Below are 12,621 nucleotides of genomic sequence, written 5' to 3' on the forward strand. Positions count from 1 at the left end.
ATGCAAAATTGACCACTTAAAAGAATGCAATTAGCTTAAATTTTAGCATCTTCTAGTAAAACTGATTTATATGCAGTTACTATTTTTGAAAATAAGTTACGATGCTCATCAGTTTAATGTTTGCTTGCTTAAGCATATTTATATTAGATTAACATTCCACTGGGTTCAAAATATTTGCTTTTGCTTTAGTGCATGCCTGTTAGTCACATTAGGAATCTGTTTTTGGCATTTTCTATTTAATAAGGCCATTATGTGGCAAGTGATTTCTTCAAAGTGACCAGTTCAAGAACTCTTTGGCTGGGACAGTTTGTCTGAACAAATGAGGTAATAACAGCCCTTGAAGCTGGCTCAAAACTAAGCTTATATTTTATTTACAAATTGGCAGTTAATATCAGTTGTTTAACACATGTCCATTTGATGAAAAAACTGCTGTCACCTGAAAACGTAGGCCAAAAATCACAGAGAAGCACTATGTTCTGTATTGTCTGTTAGGATACTGCTTGAACCAAAGGGCTTTCATTTCACTCTGGTGATAGGGTCTGTCGTTTTCTTTTAAAACTAATAAGGTCCTTCTTAGCAGTCTAATTCCTAGTAAATCTTTAGAAAGCTTGGAATCTTACTACCTCCTGAAACATACTGGAAAACAGAAAATCACCCAAGTATATTACAGTGGACTGGGTGTTGGAAAGAGAGGTGATGATTGTGGATACAGGGAAGATGATGACTGAGTTTCCTAGACACCAACAGGGAAGGGCTCACAGAGGAGAAGCGCATGTGTTCTGGGTATGAGGCTTTGAAGAAACACACTGGGGCAGCACAACCAACTCCAGAGGTTGCTTTGGAACAATCTGAATTGATAACTATGAGTTTGTTAGATTTATAGTGGAAATTCAGCTTCCTGATCTCTTCCAAATAGGCAATACCTTCCTGTCCTTTCCCACATTTGATTTCACCATATGTGTGGTATGCATAAGCAGGCCTTGTCTCTTAGGGTTCTGTCTTTTCAGTCAGTTTAAGCTCTTGGAGAATCAAATGAGCTTAATGGATGGTGAACACCCGGTTGCAGAAGGCAACATCAGTTTTTGCAAAGCTGATTTCAGGGAAATTCTGGAGAAAAAGAGAACCTGGAAAACTGGCCAGAAGTCAGTGCGATGCAGTGAAATTATATTAAATCCGCTGATCATGAGTTGGTTTTCTGGACATTCCTCTAGTCATGGTTCCCAAATTAGGCCACCTGTTTAGCTGCAGTTGCATTTAGCAAGCTCTGTAATTTGCTCGCCTAGCTTCAGTTCATCTTCTGGGCCTGATCTAAAAAGCCAGAGTGTGGACTAGGTGATCATATTGACTTGGTTTAGTATTAAAGCCTAATGTCAACTGCTTGCCCCATTCTCTACCACTGGCCAGGAAGATCTTGTGGATCTAGAACACACACATCTTCCAGATTAGCAAGGCAAACTAAATTTGGAGCTATCACTGTTATTATTATCATTATCATTATTATTATTATTATTATTATTATTATTATAGTATCAGGGATTGAACTCAGGACCTTGTACTTTTCAGACAAGCACTTATTCCACTGAGCTATCTCCCTGGCCCTGGAGCTATTATTTGACAGGTACATACTGATATCCCATCAGCCGTGAACTCTGCTTTTACAGAGATTGGAAGGTGAAGTAACTAACTTGGTCATCAGATAGTTATTGGTAGCTTATATGTCAGGTTAAAAATCTGACAATATCTATGAGGTAAATATTTTTGTTAGGTCCTTTTCTGGTGGGAGTAAAAGATCTTAAAACAACTAAATTTTATCTAACAACAGTGGTTCTTTGCCCTTTTCCTACTGTAACCCACACTAACATATAAACCGCTTTTATAGGTGAGAGTACATTGAGGCAATTGAATCAATGTTTACATAAAATAGATTTTGGATCATGTGCATATCCCATGCCCTAGTTTCTAATACTCTAAAAAAAATGCATCTCACATCTGTATATCTCAACATTCCTGTTTAAGAGCTTAGTATAAGAACTTAATATAAGACAGTAAAAGTCTCACTCTTTGATCCCACAGTATTTCTAGCTTAGATTAACTGAGGTAAATTTAAAGACCCAGGACAGATGTCCAGTGATGAATGTGGAGGAGATGCAGAGGGGAGTGAGTAGGAGGAGTCACTGTGTCTTATGCCTCAGTTAAAAGTTTTAAGAACTAAAATAGTTTATTGTGTTTTGTTCTGGTAAATTTTTTTTTCTTCTGTAGTACTTGGGATTGAACCAAGAGCTTGTGCACTGAGCTATATCCTGAGACTTTCTCTATTGTTTAAGAAAATTTTAGACAGGGTTTTTTTTAGTTTCAGAAGTTGCCCTCGTTGGGCTTAAGTTGCAACCTTTGTTTATCTTTAGTTATGTGCATGGGCCATCGTGGTAAGTTTATTTTGGTAAGATTTTTGCTAGATATACTCAGGTATAACAGAATAAAGCAAGATGGAAAACTCTTAGTAAGTGGGTTTACAATGATCACTATTTCAGGAAAGAATGTAGTTATGTCTTAAAGTTAAGTCTTGACTGTCTAGATTTGTTGCAATCTGGCCTGTCACTGATAAACTATTAATAGGTCAGACTTTGTCTTTGGGAATAGCATCTGGAGAGCAACATGATTTCAAGACTTTACAAAAAAAAAAAAAGGCGTGTTGGAATTACACATAAAATCAGTCTGTGATTTCAACATTCTTTTCCCTTGTAGTAACAGAAACAGTTTTTTTTCAAGATCTGTATCACAAAATATATTGCCTTTTGAAACAAGTTCCTCTGTGTTATCCATAATTTTTGAGATTTCTTAAAAGATAAAGTTAGAAAATATTCTCACAATTGTTTGTTTCTGGAGGAAAATTAATTTTCCTCTTTTAATAGGGAATGCATATTTGCAAAAGTTCTAACAAGCATCATATAAACAGCAAAATAATGGGCATTGAAAGTCATAAAATCTGGATTTTATTCATGAATTAATCTGTTAAGTATTTTCTGGGCTCCTATTATGCTCTACATTGTGGAAGGAAGGATGTGTTCATTAATTAACTTTTAGTTTCATTAAGAGTGTCTTGAGGTAACTATTTTTAACTTAGTGTTCCTGAAGCCACTCATATTCCCTTTCTGGTTTTTTTTGTCTCATTTAAGAACTATACTCCTGCTTGAATTCATAGAAATAAATTCAACATATTCTTTTAAAAATCTTTAGAATTTTGGCTGTTTGGGACTCATCCTTCATTTGCTTGGGACTTTCCTCCATGAATTTCATTTGTACTTTTTCCTTTTCTGGTAATGCATATTATTTTTCCCCTCACTATACATAAAGTAAGAAAGTGGCTCACATTTCTACGGATGCTCAGAAGATCCACAGTTGCTATCGTGGCCACCCAGGGAAGCTGGCACTGTAGCTTCGGTCCTAATCAGAAATCTGAAAACAAAGTGTCTACCAGTATACATCTCAGTCCAAGGGAAGAAAAACTGCCCAGCTCATGCAGTCAGAGAGGAAGAACCCCTCTGCCTTTTTGTCTATTATCTTAGTTACTTTTCTTTCCTTGCTGAGGCAAAATACCCAACATCCAAAGTGAAAAGTGAAAAGGTATATTTAGCTCATAGTTTGCAGAGGGTTCAGTCCATAATCTGTTGGCTTCAAAGCTATGATGCACATGGCAGACAGGCAACGGCTCATGATGGCAGAAGGCAGGAAAAGCAACAAGAGACAGGGAGACGAGCTTTCTGTCCCTTATACTGGATCCAGTCTATCAGAATTAGGATGGTACCAGTCCTATCAGTGGACTCTTCAGCAATTAATTGCTCACCCTTAAACCAGCACCCTTAATCCCAGCCTTACACTAGGAATCAATCACACACTCTAGATTCAGCCACCTTCAAAGAAAATCCTGTGACCCTCATAAGGGCTTGGGGAGTTCATCTAGACATAAACCGTAACATTCATGAAGGTCCTCAATGGATTTCATACCTCTTGCTCACCCAGAGAAGGAGATCTGCTTTATTCAATCCCTGAATTCAAATGCTGATCTTTTCTGGAAATGGTCCTACAAACACACCCAGAGGTAATGCTTCCCATAATATCTGGCACCTGTGACTGAGGTTGACACAAAATCAACCACCACACCCACCTATCCTCTTTTGCTTCTCTTTGGTTATATGGAGAGTTTTGCTCATCCTATTTCCTATCTGAAGTTTCTCCTTTAACTTTGTTTTTCCTTGCAAAGAAGCTTACCCTGCTGACTGTACTGTTCTTTCTTTTGCATTAGCAGTTTGTCAGCTAATGTTATTGTTAGTGGAAAAAAATAAATACCCTAGGTCTATTGTATTTGCTGGAAGTTTCTTTTTCCTCAGTTTGAAACCCATTCCTTAGCCCAACACAATCTAACTCTTGCTAAGATCACTTGTCATCTCTATATTACTAAATGCAATGGCCATTTTGGTTTTTCAGAGATGTGTCAGAACAGTTTGAAATCATTCAACACGCCTTAGTTATTGAAATTATCTTTTTGGGTTATTTACATAACACACCCTTATACTATTATTTCCTGTCCCCACTGACTTCATGCTAGCCATTAATTTTCAGACTATTTCAAATTTTATATGTATATATTTTCCTGCTTTATAGTTTATATTTTTGATTGAGGAAATCTTATCACCATACGAAGATTCAATTATACTGGGTGTGTTTGTTGGTAGCTCTTGGGTCTGCTTTTACAGTTTTTCTGAACCCCAGACATATGTTGGACTTTAAACTCAATATCTTATCTAAGATGTTTTAAAATAATCTCAAACCCCAAAGGTCCAACATGAATCATACCCTATTACATAAAACCTGATCATTTTTATTATTTCTTATATGATGAATTGAATTCTCTTGCATGCATTTATGCATCCCTAAAATACAAGGATCAACTCATGTCACTTCTCCCTCACACTCAACAGAAAACAAATTTTATGAGATTAATTGTATAAAACATTTCCACTTAAATTTCTCTATTTGTGTCATTAGCACTTAAATTCAAGTTGACACCATTTTATATTGTTTAGACCACTGTAGTGATTACTTGTTGATTACCATCAAATGTTTAACAGAATGATTTTCACCAAAGCCCCAACGCTGAGAACAGCAGATAAAAGATACTCCTTTGTTTTGTTTTGTTTTGTTTTGTTTTGTTTTGAGACAGGGTCTCCCTATACATCTCAGGCTGGCCTTGCAATCATTGTGTAGCTCACGCTGGCCTCCAACTCTTAAAGATCTTCCTGCCTCAGCCTCCCGAATGCTGGGCTTACAGGTGCCACCAAGCTCAGCTGGGATACTCCTTAATTCTAAATCACTGTAAGTTATCTGTGTAATTCATTAAATGGCCCCACTACCCTATGAAACCTCTGTAAGATAACTCTGGGATTTATTGAGGAAATTTAGAGGTAGCATCACTGTAAGGATTTTGTTTAGCTTGTTAGTTTCCTACCCTGCCATTTTCTTCCATTTGCAGTAGTATTGATTTTGGGGAGCATGGAGACTTTACAGCTAATTTCTTAGTTTTCTGATTCTCCTCCCTCCCTCTGACTGTAACCCTTATCTGCCACTGGGGGCACAAGTTTCTCAGCTTTCCAGTCTCTGAGCTGTTATTTCTATAGAGAGACACTGTGATCTAAGTAAACCTTTCCTTCCAGGCATACACTGCGCTGCTGAGCTGTAACCTCAGGCCAGGTCTCTTCTTCTTTAGCATTTTGGAAGTGCTGAGGGGTGTCAGGCATTTTGTCTCAAAAATGAGGAAAAAGTGACTAAGACAAGCACTATAATTTTTGCTGATTGTACTGCATAGCGATAGTTTTGTTCTGTTATGCATTACAAGACTGCATGTAAGAGTTGTGCAAATAAAAGCAAAGTCATTGAACTGGAAAAAAAATAGACTTGACAGGCAAAAGTCTGCTGCTCTCTTCACCCTTCTGCACCTATACCTTCCCGCTTTCCAAAAATTGTTCCAAGAATTCACCTTCTCTCTTTAACAGGTGTGTGAAATCATCAAAGGAGCCAGTGGGGGAAAATCCCTTTTGGTATTTTAACTCTTCTGTAATCACTTTTGGTTAGCATTTTACCTATAGAAACTGGCAACTCAGCTTGTTTATCAGCAAACTACAATTTTCCAGAATTACTCCATAATTATGTAGTTGGAGATGCATCTTTTCCGTGCTTAATTGCATTCTTGTTGTGGCTTTTGACTGTTTGACAGATTATCACATTGTCCTGTCATCCTTAATCCAAGCCTGAGGTCTACAGTGAAGATTCCACGAAACTCAAATCTATAAAGAGAACAAAATAAAATACACTGATCAAGAATGAGAATTTAGAAAACCAGGGCTGATTATTTCAGATACTCTGAAGTCTTTAGTCTTCTTTACTAAGCCAAAATGACATTACAGGTAGGAATTTTGTTCAAAAAGCAGTATTATCAAGGACATCTGACAATGTAACAGGCCCTAAAATGATATACACATAACTTTCTACCATCAGTGGAATGTTTCACAATTGTAATAAAATCCATCATAGAGTATTTATAGCTTGAAATGCATCACGTTTATAAGAACCTGTTGAATTAGAATATGTTAAGCACATTAAATATATACAGTGGAGAAAGAATTGACATTATTTTCAAGGTTACCTGAAAGCTTTGTTTGAAGCATGAAAAAATTAAAACTCTAAATGGGCTTTGTTTTCCACAAACTCTCTTCTGTCTTTTGCCATCATGAGATTGTTGTGAAAAGCAGCATAGCACAAGAAAATAAATAAGAGAAAGTACTTCTGTAAGAAGTACTGCCTGAAGAAAATGCATCAAATCATAAATTATGTAGTTTAAAGTAACTCAGAGATGAGTTAGAGTGAAATTTACCCTATTGGTAATTTCAACACATGGTTTATTTTGAAACCTTTAATTACTTAAAACAATACCAACTGAAATCAGAAAACTGAATTTTTAACACAGATAAATAATTCCAACAGGTGGATTTCATTCCTATTGAAAAAAGAACCATGTAACTGATTTTTATTAATACTTTGCTGTAATATTTATATTCCTTTAAATAACTCCAAAGGAATTGTACTTTGCATACTATTTCTAGGAACTATTTAGACTATGCCAGACACACAGCTAGATATTAATTAGATTTTAGGCAGTATAATGAATCATCAAAATAATTAGCAATTATAGTTGGAGGAAAAATTTATCTATAACTAGAAGACAAATATTTTTTTCTACCTTTTCTAAGAAATATGGGGACGTGGCAAATTTTGAAAGCTAAATAACCTGGATAGTTGTGGATTTGAAAATTTATCTGTGGGATGCCAGTGAAAATGAACTGTTAAGTGCTTTGTAAAGTTCTGCCCTCTATAAATACAATCATATAACTTATAAAAATTATTAAAATCAAGTTTTACACAGTCTTGAAAATGAACAAAGTGCTTCCGGAAAGCTAGAGTAATTTATGCTCTTTTCAAAATGTGGCGGGATCTCAGTAAGAACAGAACTTTGTGATGTTTTCTTTTATTATCATCTCATCTTCTGTCTCCAAGTGTTGAGAGGCTCAAGTCTGCAGGTGCAATGGGAAGGCTTATCGGGCAGTAATATGTGTGTGGGTGGGTGGGGGCTGGGCATACACTGGGGACCCTTGAATGAACATACACATTGTCCAGGCCGGTGTCTCATGGGAGGCCACACTTGCAGGGCTGTCTTGATTTGAATTCAATAGGATTTTTAGAAAATCTTTTCTCTGAGGGTACATATAAAAAATCGCAGGGAACTCCGTAATGTTCCGGCTGTCTAAGACTGTAGATAGTTGCTGGGGAAAAAAATCACAAATTAATCCTAAAGCTGTAAAAGACAAGCCACAGGATGAGATTTACAAGGAATTTTTGAAAGCTTTGCCTTTGTGAAAACAAGGTGAAATAGGAAAAAAAGAAAAAGCAAAAGGGAAAAGAGTAAAGCCAATATTTCACTTTTGAAACTTCATGGTAAAAGGTGAAATAAAAAATTAAAACCATTGGTAGCTGAAATGAAGGCAAGAGTCCTAAATGGTACTGTATAATCCACTTCCTTAAATGTACTGTTTAATTTTAGCTGTAAACATACCTTATAACTACCAGGATTGCCATTACTACTGGGCATCAAACAATTGTGTTCAACTCAAGTTTTTACTTCATGGAAGATGTTTTGTAGTGAAATGCTGTAGTTCACTACAATACTAAGTAGCTGTGCTCCTAAGTCTAAGATCTTCAATCAAGAGTACATTTTCATTGCTACCACGGACTTATTTTCTGCTAACTCAGAGGTTTTCAGAAGATTTTGATCAAAACTTATCAAAAAGGCAAGTACCATGGGAAAGCATTGTAATGAGTAGTAACACTGTACATTAGAGAGCCATTAATCTATAGAAAAGAACCACCATATGTGACATAAAAATAGAAGCTTTTATCCTAAGTATTGTTAGAAGAGTGGACTCAAATGGAGTAGGAGGCTACTGAGTCTATTAATTTCCATTTTAAAAATTTATAATCTTCTACTTTCATCTGAAGCCAACGGGACACAAGCCTGATGCGGAGAGCTCTGCTGGGAGCATTTGATTCTTTGTTCTGTGATTCAGGCCCCGCATTTAGCTAGTAGGCACAATGACATTCCCACTAACTGTCACGAAAGGGACTATCTTGTGAATTACATGGTAATTCTCAAACTACCAAGAACTTTATAGAAGGAATTTATAGTTTGACCTGCCATTGTTTGAATGTGGTAAAGAACTGAAAATACCATCATCATCAATACTGAAAATAGCATTACAAATGAGTTTTCAGTGAGTCAATGTGTCTACCCCTGGCCTATTAACAGAAATTGCTTCTTATGTGCCTGGCACAGTGAACCTTAGTTAAAAGACAATGTGTCTACTGCAAAGATTATCTGTTCCAAAATAAATTTCCCGAGGGACCTGTGAACTGCAGCTGGAGAAACACAGCATTCTCACTTTATTGTGAAATAATATCCTATTAATTAGGAACTGAAGCAAAAGTCAGTATACTCAACCATCTTCAAGTAAAACATATTGAATGAATCAGTAGCCTAGCTTATCCAAGCTACAGTGCTTGTTTTTAAAAGATGTTAGTTTTAATAAGTTTCAAGGCAGATCTACAAGCAAAGTGCTTGGGAAAAAATTCAGAGAGTCTTACTCTCAGGTGTACCTCTGACCACATGTAGACCATGGCTCTGGCAAGCTGGTCAAGACTGATAGATTGAGCTTCCAACAGGAGTTTTGTTGTACTGTGTCTTTTCCTGTCTAGCTCTCAAATTCCATTAAGTGTTCTATTATCGAGAACCACAAATTATACAATAAGTCAAGGGGCCATCCAAGCTGTACTTGTCCTGCCCTTGCCAGGTTAGAACATGGAAACTTCCTGTTCTTTGCTATCATGGCTGGAAGCCCCAGGGCTAGTGAATGCTGTGGGGCTCAAAGGCAAAATAAGACCTACTGAAGATGGTAAGTCACCTGGAAACCTACAGCCTCCTTATTGCACCCCTTTCATCCTTGTCCTTGTAAGAATCTTTATTTTTTCTCACCAGCCCACTGCAGGCACCATTGCTGTTCCCAGAAACACTCATTGCCCTTCACCTGTGGTCCGTGACACAGATATAGTCAATAAAAGCCAAGGTCTGGCTGTCTTGGGAACTTTTGTTCCCTTCGAACAACTGGTCATCCCAGATCTCAGCCTGTACCACTATTTTCTCTTGCTCTTTCGTCCTGCTGTGTGCAGTATCTCCAGGAAAGTGGCTGAAGTCCACTGTGGAGGTTTCCGATACTCCACATGAAATTATATTTGACAAGAAATAGCTATGTCCTATGGATCAACCTAAATAATTATTTTATTTTATTTTTTGTATTTAAGATAGGGTCTACAGGATCTACAGGATCAGACTCATAGTGATCCTCTTGTTTACAGCCTCCCAAGTGCTAGGATTATAGGCACGCTCTACCACCCCTAGACTCAGTAATCATCTGAGTTCACCCCGGGGGTGAGGCCAGCACAGAAGGCTCAAGGATCAAACGCCCACCCCATGTGTCTGCTGAAGCAGGCACTTTAATCTGCTGAGCTATTTGGCCAGCCCTCTAAATAATTCTTTTAAAAAATTGTTTATTTATTTGATACAGGGTCTCACTAAGCAGTTCAGACTCAAAATGATCCTTCTGTCTCAGGCTCCCTAGTGCTGCGATTATGGGCATGCACTACCACGCTTGGTGTCTGGGTGGAACGGCAGAGCTGGGGTTCCGGGGCTGGGACAGCATGTGGTATCAAAGATCAAACTAATGTCCTTGCGCTTGCCAGGAAGGTACTTACATAGTCAATCTGTCTCCCCAGCCCTCAACCCAACTAGTTCTAATTTTGCAATGGTTTATAAGGTTTTCATAAAAATCTCTTAAAAGTTATTTGACATGAAAGATTTAATGTACTGATTGATGACTATAAATAACTTCAAAATATCTGATTAAGATTTTGGTATATTTGATCAAACAAGATTATTTTTAAGGGAGAGAAAACATTCAATAGATACTGTTTGACTCCATCATACAATTTGATCAAAATCACACCATATTATGTAAATTATGTGATTTAAAACATCACCTATCTCAAACACTAAAAGACATGCAAAGCAGACTAATTTTTTTTTTTCCGGAACCAGGGACTGAACTCAGGCCCTTGCACTTGCCAGGGAAGTGTTTATTTTGCAAAGCCATCTCCCCAGCCCCAGAACAGACTAATTCATATCTTCAGTACCTTGCTTTTCTGTTTATTATCTTATTTTACCAACTTTATGTTTTATTGTTATATGCAGGAATGCAGTTGTTGGAATTGACTCCAAGACTCCTGCCCATGTTAAATCATACAATCTCATCAGATTAAGCATGCCAGCTTCTTCTTAGAAATCTTTTTTTAAAATGTATATTCCTGAAGGCTAGACAAAGTATTAGTTGAACTTCTCCCCACGAGACATGAGACTTAACACCCAGAACTTACAAGAAGAGGTTTAGCTTGGCTCATTTGGGGTTTGCATTCATAGCTGGCTCCCAGGTAGAGGCATCAACAAAGAGCAAGGAGCAGCAGAGAGACTCAGCTGAGAAGCAGCAAAATGAGCAGTGCCAGAGAGGAAGTGGTGTGGAGCCACACGCAGCACTCGAGGTCATGATTCTGTGACCCACCTGGACACACCAGCAGAATGCTCCACCAATTCCATGGGCCAATCTCAGAGTCAATCAAGTTGACACTCTACACCACATCCCACTCCTTATCCACTTCATACCCCAAAACATCTCCTTAAACTGATCTTAATTCCCAAATAAACACACTTCTCACACAATCACCTAATGTCATAGCATTATCTTCCATACAAGCAAAAATGCAGTAATTTTCTTTCTCAAATTCTTTACAGCATCAACACTTTTCAAAAGTCTAAGGGAAAGTCTTTTCTGAAATTCAAGGTCAACTTGTAGGTGTGAACAAAACAAGCTACAGAATTCTAAGATACAATGCTACAACATAAATATCTTCACTCCAAAAGGGAGAAAAAGGGTGCTAGAAAAAATCAGAGCAGAAAAACCCCAAACCCAGAAGAGCAGCCATAAGTCCTGCAGCTCCACAACCAGCATTTAGTGATAATAGTAGTAAAATGCGAGTTCCCAAGAGATTCAGTGTTCCCTCCACAATGGTGGCCTTGCCAGTGTCCGCTCAGGCAGCCTCTCTCTTGGGTTGACTTCACTGATGATGGCTTTGTTTTGGTTATTTGTGGGAGCTCAGGAGATGTTGCAATGAAGCAGACTTCATCCAGAAAATTAAAATCATGCAGTATGTTCACAGTGCTTGCACAATGAGCACTGAAATTACCTAACTTCTGCCAATATCTAAATAAAACAACAACAGAAAAAATCCAAAACTTTCATCTATGTTGCTAGAAAAGTACTTGAATCTTTTATGTCAACAGATCTGCTTTAGTGTTTGTAGCAGTCCAGAAAAATTATGCATTCTTAATCCCAAGAAAGCTCTTGTTTTCATCCCTTTTCTACTGAACCGTCTACCGCTTACAAGATTTTTGATTCTTCATAAATTGTGTGCTAGCCTTCTTTTAAGGCATTGGTGAGATAGTGTTCTACATTATGACAGTAAGCAATATCACAGGCTTTGTCTTCTCAGTAGGTAGTGGCAGTGATATTTTCAGATCTGGCATGTATTAGCCCCCTTCTCAAATTTGCCAGAATGATTAGAATTACATGTCAAATATGTCTGACGTCAGTTTGGAAGGCTTTAAGGTGATACAGAGGCCTGTCATCTTGTATTATGATCATCAACTATGATTTCACTTATTTGTTGTGTTTTATAAGATCTTTTATGACTTACATGTATTTATTTACTGAATAAATAGTAAGTAGTTTGAAGAAAGTATTTTTTAACACTTCGGAACTCAGTAGTGCATGAAGTGGCTTATGTCTAGACTTCATGCTGCTTACACTGGAGGGTAAAGAGCTAAAAGAAGATTGTGTGAATAAGTGATTACGA

Source organism: Octodon degus, unplaced genomic scaffold (genome assembly GCF_000260255.1).
Source record: "Octodon degus isolate 3935 unplaced genomic scaffold, OctDeg1.0 scaffold00142, whole genome shotgun sequence".
NCBI lineage: Eukaryota > Metazoa > Chordata > Mammalia > Rodentia > Octodontidae > Octodon > Octodon degus.